The sequence below is a fragment of the Leucoraja erinacea genome, chromosome 33 (genome assembly GCF_028641065.1).
Source record: "Leucoraja erinacea ecotype New England chromosome 33, Leri_hhj_1, whole genome shotgun sequence".
Taxonomy (NCBI): Eukaryota; Metazoa; Chordata; class Chondrichthyes; order Rajiformes; family Rajidae; genus Leucoraja; species Leucoraja erinaceus.
The window spans coordinates 22,728,455-22,737,172 of NC_073409.1; the positions used below are offsets into that span (position 1 = coordinate 22,728,455).

The 8,718-nt window shown below is 48.1% G+C and overlaps 1 pseudogene; it reads right to left on the bottom strand.

Moving 5' to 3' along the window:
• Positions 1-4,008: 4,008 nt before the first annotated feature.
• Positions 4,009-4,120, bottom strand: LOC129712830 (U2 spliceosomal RNA; annotated as a pseudogene).
• Between the last annotated feature and the right edge of the window lie 4,598 nt (positions 4,121-8,718).

The following is an 8,718-nucleotide window of genomic DNA, read 5'->3' on the forward strand; positions in this document are numbered from 1 at the left end:
TCTTACTATTTTACTTCGGAGTCACGTGAGTGACTACATGAAGATTTCAAAGCTCTGTGATTCAAGCCGTGGAACGAGTCCATCATCACATCTGCCTTGGTTTTGGGGAGAATAGTGATAACATATTAAACATCTATATGATATATATAAATAACCATAAAGTTAATAATAATTGATAGTCCCTGTTTTTTGGGGTAAATTATGGTATAGAAACTTAACAATGTTTCTGAAAAAATTCCAGTTTCCATTACTGGTTTGTTATAATCTTTAGAATGTTCTTTCCGATGGCCATCCTGCAGTCCTGAGGATTTTATCCATAGGAACCTCCAATTTAAATGCTGCTGACGTTGCTGCAGCCTGGTGGAGTGAGAGTTTAACCCAGTTAGTGTTTACACCAACTTTGGTCAATACTATGTTAGCCATTTAGCTGGCCTGGCCTGTTATTCTTTAATGAGGCTGTCTGTAGTTGATGAAAAGTTCCTCTTCTGTGCCACTGATGGTCTTGGTTTGTTCCATGTATATTTGTAGATGTCTCACAACACAGTCAATCATCTGTAGGGTAGGCTCTAAAAATGTTATTTTAAGGCCCGCTGACGCCTGTCTGTTTTGTTCCCTAATTCTTGAATATAGAAGTGTAAGTTGCCAAATGAACTGGTCTAGTTATCCAGCCTTAATTTGGTAGGGACTGAGTCCTTAGTGCCGTGACCCAAGCCATCAGCATGATAGTTTTGTAAAATGTCAAAACCTGTAATGACAGCGCTGTGGCTGGAGCCCAGTTCTTTAACAACGTTAAGACGATGCTGATGTCCCATATTTGGGAATACCCGGTCTTTGGGGAATTCCCATAAAAGTGTCCCCCATAAGCTGTTGTTCCGTTCTCTTGCCATAGGTAAGTAGATGGACCACTTCTGGCACAGTTGATGTCACTATTAATAAGCCCCTGTAGGTTAACAAAGCTGCCAAACAGGCTGGATGATGTATTATGGTTGCAACATATCTCCCATTAGTTTATGTATTTTAGACATTGTCTTTAGGTTGATTGTCTGTGGCCCGCTGTGATCATGTCCATTGCTCTGGCCGTCAGTCCCAGATGTAATAGCGGCGCTTTCAGACTATGATTTAAGCGATTTATATGTTCATGGCACGGGTGGTTTCCCCCATACTTCATCGTCTGTTTTGGATGGTGCTGCATGGTTCTAATCTCATTCCCCGTACCACCGACAACCATGGTTGGGTAGGTCAGTGGGGTACTATTAAAAAACCCTTACTGATGAGGTTGCCAAATTGTGTTGGCCAGATTGTTACATGATGTAGATTCCCTTTCACCCATGTGCTACCACAGTTGATATGTGCTACCACAGTAGTATTGTTAATTTATAATCTAATAACCTGTTTAACATATTCCAGAGCAACATGACTTTAGGCCATGAAAAAAACATCCAACATTTCCAGGTAGTTATGCCCAGTGTTAGTAATAATGATGCTTCCTGTGTATTCCATCTTCCTCCACAGCTGGAGATGGAATTGGTAACACACCATCCTAGTGCATAGCATGCATATGTAGGACCATAGACTGGTTGCTGACAATGATAGAATTGGAGCAATGCCCAATGTTATCTTTCCACCATTTAGTTCCAATATGGCTTCTGTATGGCTTCATCATTCTATCGAAATGATCACCATTAATTTTAAGAGCTCATATTTTGGCCCTCTGTAAATCTTTATAATGTAAGGGTCTGAATTATGTGGCTGGAACCCATATTCCCAGTACCACCTGTTGCCAAAATTCTTGCTACCAGTCTGATGGATGGTTTATCCTCATGTCAATGATTTTGCTGTATGCCTTTATTAAGGTTGTAACCTCTGTTGGCAAAGTTACTGACATGAGGAGCTGAGTATTGGTGAACCCCAAATAATCCCTTTAGTTTGAAGGCTTTAATTTTGATTTAATTGGATGGATAATGAATCCTAGTTTCCAATAATTGTTAAATGGCTGTTACCGTTTGTTCAGCCCGTCCTAAGCAAAGATCCTATAGCAAAGCAAGATAGACTACTCCTGCTAAATGCAATGGACTGACGTGTAGTACGCTATGGAGGGGATCACGGGCATTTTTCCACGACCATTTTAGCAACCTGAGCCTACCTAACCTGACCCGAATCGCACTGTAATCAATGTTGCGGGGCAACAGTTTGTGTGGGTCAGATTCATAAATCTGTCAGTTCAAACTTCTTGTCAAGAATAAAATTTGAATCTGGTAATTGTCTTTTTTAATGTTTTTTAAATCATTTTTTTTTAAATGGCTCACAAGCAGTGTTTGAGTTGATTTTGTAGTAACCGGAACCGACCCGACTCGCAGGGTGATTGACAGGGGGGGACTTTTTGTGCGTGATTATAGAGTTAGATTCATAATTCTGTTAGTTCATAATTCCGTTGATTCTTGTTAAAGAATAAAATGTTTATAAACACACATACATGAAAATTATATAAATGTATATAACACACACACAATTATATTTCGTCTAATCCAATAATGAACTTTATTTCAGACTAGACAAGGGACATTAAATAAGAAACATTGTAAAACTCCCAGCAACTTCACACACACTAGGCGTTATCCCCCCCCCCCGGCACTCTCTCGCCTGCCCCCTTACTACAATGTTCCCCCTCCTATGTCCCTCTCCTCGCTGCCCCGGGTCGCGCACTCTCTCTCGCTGCCCCGGGCCCCGCACTCTCTCTCCCCGCTGCCCCGGGCCCCGCACTCTCTCTCCTCGCTGCCCCGGGCCCCGCACTCTCTCTCCTCGCTGCCCCGGGCCCCGCACTCTCTCTCCTCGCTGCCCCGGGCCCCGCACTCTCTCTCCCCGCTGCCCCGGGCCCCACACTCTCTCTCTCCTCGCTGCCCCGGGCCCCACACTCCCTCTCCCCACTGCCCCGGGCCCCACACTCTCTCTCCCCGCTGCCCCGGGCCCCACACTCTCTCTCCCCGCTGCCCCGGGCCCCGCACTCCTCTCTCCCCGCTGCCCCGGGCCCCACACTCTCTCTCCCCGCTGCCCCGGGCCCCACACTCTCTCTCCCCCGCTGCCCCGGGCCCCACACTCTCTCTCCCCGCTGCCCCGGGCCCCGCACTCTCTCTCCTCGCTGCCCCGGGCCCCACACTCTCTCTCCCTCCCCCTGCCCCGCACTCTCTCTCGCACTCTCTCTCTCCCCACTGCCCCGGACCCCGGACTCTCTCTCCCCGCTGCCCCGGGCCCCACACTCTCTCTCCCTGCTGCCCCGGCCCCCGCACTCCTCTCTCCCCGCTGCCCCGGGCCCCGCACTCTCTCTCCCCGCTGCCCCGGGCCCCACACTCCTCTCTCCCCGCTGCCCCGCACTCTCTCTCCCCACTGCCCCGGGCCACGCACTCTCTCTCCCCGCTGCCCCGGGCCCCGCACTCTCTCTCCCCGCTGCCCCGCACTCTCTCTCCCCGCTGCCCCGGGCCCCGCACTCTCTCTCCCCACAGCCCCGGACCCCGGACCCCGCACTCCTTCTCCTCGCTGTGGATCCAATCTTTGGCCGGAAGCAAGAAGGCGGGAGCAAGATGGCGGAACAAGATGGCGGAACAAGATGGCGGAGTCAGGTTGCTAAAATGTGTCCTATAATCACCCATGAATCCGCCCATGAGCGTACCTCACGTTTGCGTGAGAGTAATCCATCTTGCTTTGCTATAGGATCTATGGTCCTAAGTTCCCGCACAATTAGTATGTCATCCAACAAAGCCATTACCGTTGTGTGGCTGGTTGTTATATTTTGTAAATAACCTAGGTGCTAATGTAAACACATTAGGTAGTGCTCTATACTGCTAGAGCTGAGCCATCCAATTAGATAAAATAACGTCCGTGGTCACCTGTTATGGGTACTGAAAATAGTAAGCATCCTTTGAATCAATGCTTGCCATTTTCGTTCTTAAAACAAATATACTTAACAATAGAAAAGGTTTCCGTTCTTAACGAATATATCGTATTATTTATTTTATTTATTTATTTATTTTAATATATGGTCCCTAGATAAGGGACATATCAGATATTTAAACTGATAAAAACCCAGATATTATGCTTGATCTTGGCCAAAAAGCCGAGATCTGATCTATGTTTGATGCGTCAAGCGCCATATCCTATTTTGTTAGGAAGGGAATGCGTAGATAATAATTCTTCCCTTACAATGCAGCTAAAACCCATCCGTTGCTGATGTCCAGTGTCTGTATCCCATATGACATATTTGGTAATTGGTGATTATGTCTGGATACGAGTAGATCGGCATCTGGTGTTCCATATCGTGTAGAAACATCAGCAAATACTATAGCCCAATATCCATTTGATGTTCTCCTCCAAATTCCTCTCTCGATATATCAGCTGGACTAGAAGATTATGTGTTGTAAAATTCTATTGTGTATCCCCGGATACTGTTTAAGATATGAGTGTCAAAAAATTATTTATTCGATGTCTTCTCGCACCAACCTCCTTGTTTCCTTCTGGTTTTACTGTTTTCATCTGGATCCCCGAGGCCGTGTGTTGTGGGTGTACACATCTTCAGATATAGGGGCGATACCTTTGAGGATGATGTTTGGACGTTTAGATGAGCTCCAATTTGGCTTCATTGTCCAACTCCTTGACCTTCTAGACCGGTCACCTCCAAATAAAAAGATATTGCTAGGAGGTTTCGGGTTTACACAGGCTCATGTCAATCCCGGTTGGATGCAACCAGATGCATAAATTGATTAGTTTAGTACATTCAGGGATTTACAATCCCCAGTGGCAAGTAACCGCTATGGTGTCAGCTAATGTTTTCCCCTGCAGTAGAGAGAGAACATATGGTCTATGCTGGTTTCTAACCTGGTTTGTAGATCTTTCCCAGTTAGCTTTACTCACAGCTGTACTGTTGTTCCCCCTGAAACATAGACAGACATTCCCATGTGACTTCCCAGATGGGAATGGAATTTGTCAGTAAATTTTTGGACTGCTAAATCCTTCAGTCACAACATAAGTATTTCTATCAGGAAAAGACCAATAATGCACTCTATGTACTTTGTGACTTAGAAATAGCATTACCTCATTATTACAGCTCTTACGTCTGTTTACCTGTCCAGGGTTTGCCCTAGACTAGACCCCAGCACTCTTCTGACAAAAGAGTCTACTGGAGGGAGAGAAGCATGATTATAGCCCTAAGAAAAGGTGCTGCTTCCTTCTTCCTCTCACGGGCTCTGAGTCCCCTGTAGTGCCATTGGCCTGCAATGCTCCAAAGCGCGGTGCAGTGCTCACGGCACTGAGCCGCCCGTACTACCGTTAGCCTGCGGTGCTCCAACGCGGTTCAGTCCTCTCGGGGAGCTGGCCGCTCGCAACCGCAGGTATGGTGGTTTTAACGCGGTGCAGTGCTCCGCACTGTGCCGCTGCTTTCCTCACTTGGGCCTGCGGTGCTCCAACGCGGTGCAGTCCTCCCGGGGAACTGGCCGCTCGCGACGCAGGCCCAGCAGCTCCAACGCGTACCCGGTGCTCCCGGGCACCGACCGCTCGCTGCTATTTTTATTTCTCAGCCCCACGGACCCATGTAGCGCTCCTTACCCTGTAGGTCCTTGGGCTGTTTTCTGAGTCGTCAGATTGACGGCTCCCGAGTGCTCCATCGGTTGTCGGCGACCCGTACCCTTGCTGGAGCTGAAGTCGCACTGGCTCCCGCTAAGGGAGATTTTCGTGCCACCGGCCGTTGCTGGCTGCCTGCTCCTATATAGCAGCTCTCCCCCGCCAGCTTTCCTCAGCCTTCCTGTAAACAAAGGTAAGTAAAAAAGAAACAAAGTTCTCTTACCTACTGCTGCAGGTTTCCAATCCTGTCATTTGGGAGGAACGTCCTTCCTCCCCCAATGACTCGCTGCAATGCGTGTAGCGATAATGACACGCATGCGTACTGGCGGGTTCTTCATGTAGTCACTCACGTGACTCCGAAGTAAAATAGCCACAAGCAACCACACAAGAAAAGGTTGGTTCAGACTATTTCAAGGTGGCTGAAGAAGGTTCTGGTTGCTGCGGGTATTAACACTACCATAGGCTGATTGCCGACCCTGGGCTATTTGCCCATTCTGATTTGCATTCAAATTTTAGCCTCCCCTGAGATAGACAGCTTGCTATTGATTTATTTATTAATGTAAACTGTTAATACGTTTAAATTAATGTCATTGCTAACGCATTGTTGATTATTCACTCATCCTGAGTCAATCGATGCAGTGAGATGCCGGGATTTGAATCTACGGCATGAAATCACAGAGCTTTGAACTCTTCACGGAATCGCTCACGTGACTCCGAAATAAAATAGTAAGATTAAACGAGAACTTTCCAGTTTGAAGTTTGATCTTTATTTTATGAGGAGTTGTGTTGGTGATTACGTGCCCTCCACTTCCAACCCTCTCTCACAAAGGTCATCTGGTAGTTCTCAAGTTTCTGATCTTACTATGTTATTTCAATTATTTTTACCTGTGATTTCATACCGCTGCTTTGAAGATTGACGCGCATGCGCACTGGCGGGACTTCTTTGCGTAATCACCAATGCAGCTCCTCATAAAATAAAGATCAAACTTCAAACTGGTAAGTTCTCGTTTAATCTTACTATTCTCCAGGAATCTTCAGCACTCTAACTTTACTTCCCTTTCTCGTCCCTTTCTCGTCCCTTTCTCGTCATCTCCCACCTTCTCTTCCTGTGCTCTCCGAGTGACGGCCTCACTTTAGGTCATGTCCAGGAAGCTCGTGCTTTCCCTGATGGTCCTGAGGTCCTGAGGTGATCGAGCTGCTGCTCCAGTTCCATAACTCGGTCCTTGAGTAGCTGCACCTGAGCACTATTCCCACAAGTGCATTGGTCAGGGGCACCAGCAGTGTCCCTGATGTTCCACATCCTGCAAGAGGCACACTGCAACAACCTGCCTGCTCACTGGGCCGTTGGCGGTGGGGCATGTGATGGTGCACCCCATATGATCAGTGGCAGAGGGTGGGAACGCTCACCACCATCACTCAACACTCACACTCACCCATGCACCCCTCTTACACGCACTCTGACAATTTCTACCTTTAAACAATTCTACTCGCATCATACTATGTCTGCATATTCTGTTTTGCTGCAGCAAGTAAGAATTTCATTGTTCTATCTGGGACACATGACAATAAAACACTCTTGACTCTCTTGACTCTTGACATCATCTTTGTCTACACGCAACCATTAAGTTGTTTCCTTTAGTTGTTGAATTTGTGGATTCAAAGTACAAGATGTATAATACTTAGCGGGAGGAGTTAATGGGCCAGTCAGCACAATATGGTGGTCCAGAGGTAGAGTGGCTGCTTTACAGTGCCAGAGACCCGGGTTGTATGGAGTCTGTACATTCCCCCTGTGACCTGCGTAGTTTTCTCCAAGGTCTTCTGTTTCCTCCCACAATCTAATGCCGTACAGGTTTGCAGGTTGATTGGCTTGATGTAATTGTAAATTGTCCCTTGTGTGTGTAGGATAGTGTTAGTGTTGTGCCCTGAGGCACAAAAACATCGTGGGGCAAGTCCAGCAGGGAAGAGGAGGCTTTGACCTTACGACAAGTAAACCAACTTGGCGAAAGGCCACAACATCAGAGCGGAGGACATTGGTGGTCGAGGAGGTGCGGCGACAGGAGGAGGCCGCAAGAAGTGCAAATGCGGTCTCTCTTGCCAAACAGGGGCAATGGATGCAGTGGGAAGGTGTGGAGCGGAGGAAGATCAGCTGGAAAGAACTATGGGAAATGGAAGCAAGCAAGATCAGCTTCATCATCAGAGCGAGTTATGACGTGCTTCCATCACCAAAGAGTGGCACGGCGAGGACCCAACCTGTGCCCTCTGCCCAACTCCAGCGACCCTCAAACACATCATGGTCGGCTGCAAGACCAGCCTCACACAAAGGAGATACACGTGGCGGCATAATCAGGTACTAAAAAGCCTGGCATCAGCCCTTGAGAACAGGCGGTGTGCGACCAACTCCTTGCCTCCGAGAGCAAGTAACCCCTCCCCCCCAAGGGCAACAACCTTTGTCTGAGAAGGACAGAAAACATCTAAACATCCTTCCACCAGATCAGAAGAAGGAAACCTATGCAGGGCCCGTGACTGGAGGATGCTGGCGGACATCGGCCAACAACTAATTTTTCCACCTGAAATTGCTTGCACCAACCTCAGGCCAGACTTGGTGTTCTGGTCCCCTTCACAGAAGACTGCTTACATCATAGAGCTCACAGTTCCATGGGAGAACTCTGTTGAGGAGGCCTATCAGCGTAAGAAGCTGCGCTACGCAGAGCTTGCAGCAGAGGCAACGCAGCGTGGCTGGAACACCAAAGTCTATCCAGTTGAAGTGGGATGCAGAGGATTTGTTGTGTCATCTACCATCAGACTGCTGAAGGAGCTTGGGATCCACGGTCAGGCTCTGCGGAAGACCATAAGATCACTCTTAGAGGCGACTGAAAGAAGCAGCCGATGGATTTGGCTCAAGCGGAAAGACCCATGCTGGGCCCCAAGTACGTCAGGGTGAATCTTTGGGGCGGTTTGACACGGGACACGCGCTGAGGGCTGATCATCCTGCAGTGGGCCGCCCTTGTGGAGGGTGTATAGTGTTAAAAGGCCGAAACACCCAGTGATGCAAGGGTACACTACTGATGATGTGTCCTGTGCCCATTTGTCCTGAAGGTTACCCAGGCCAAG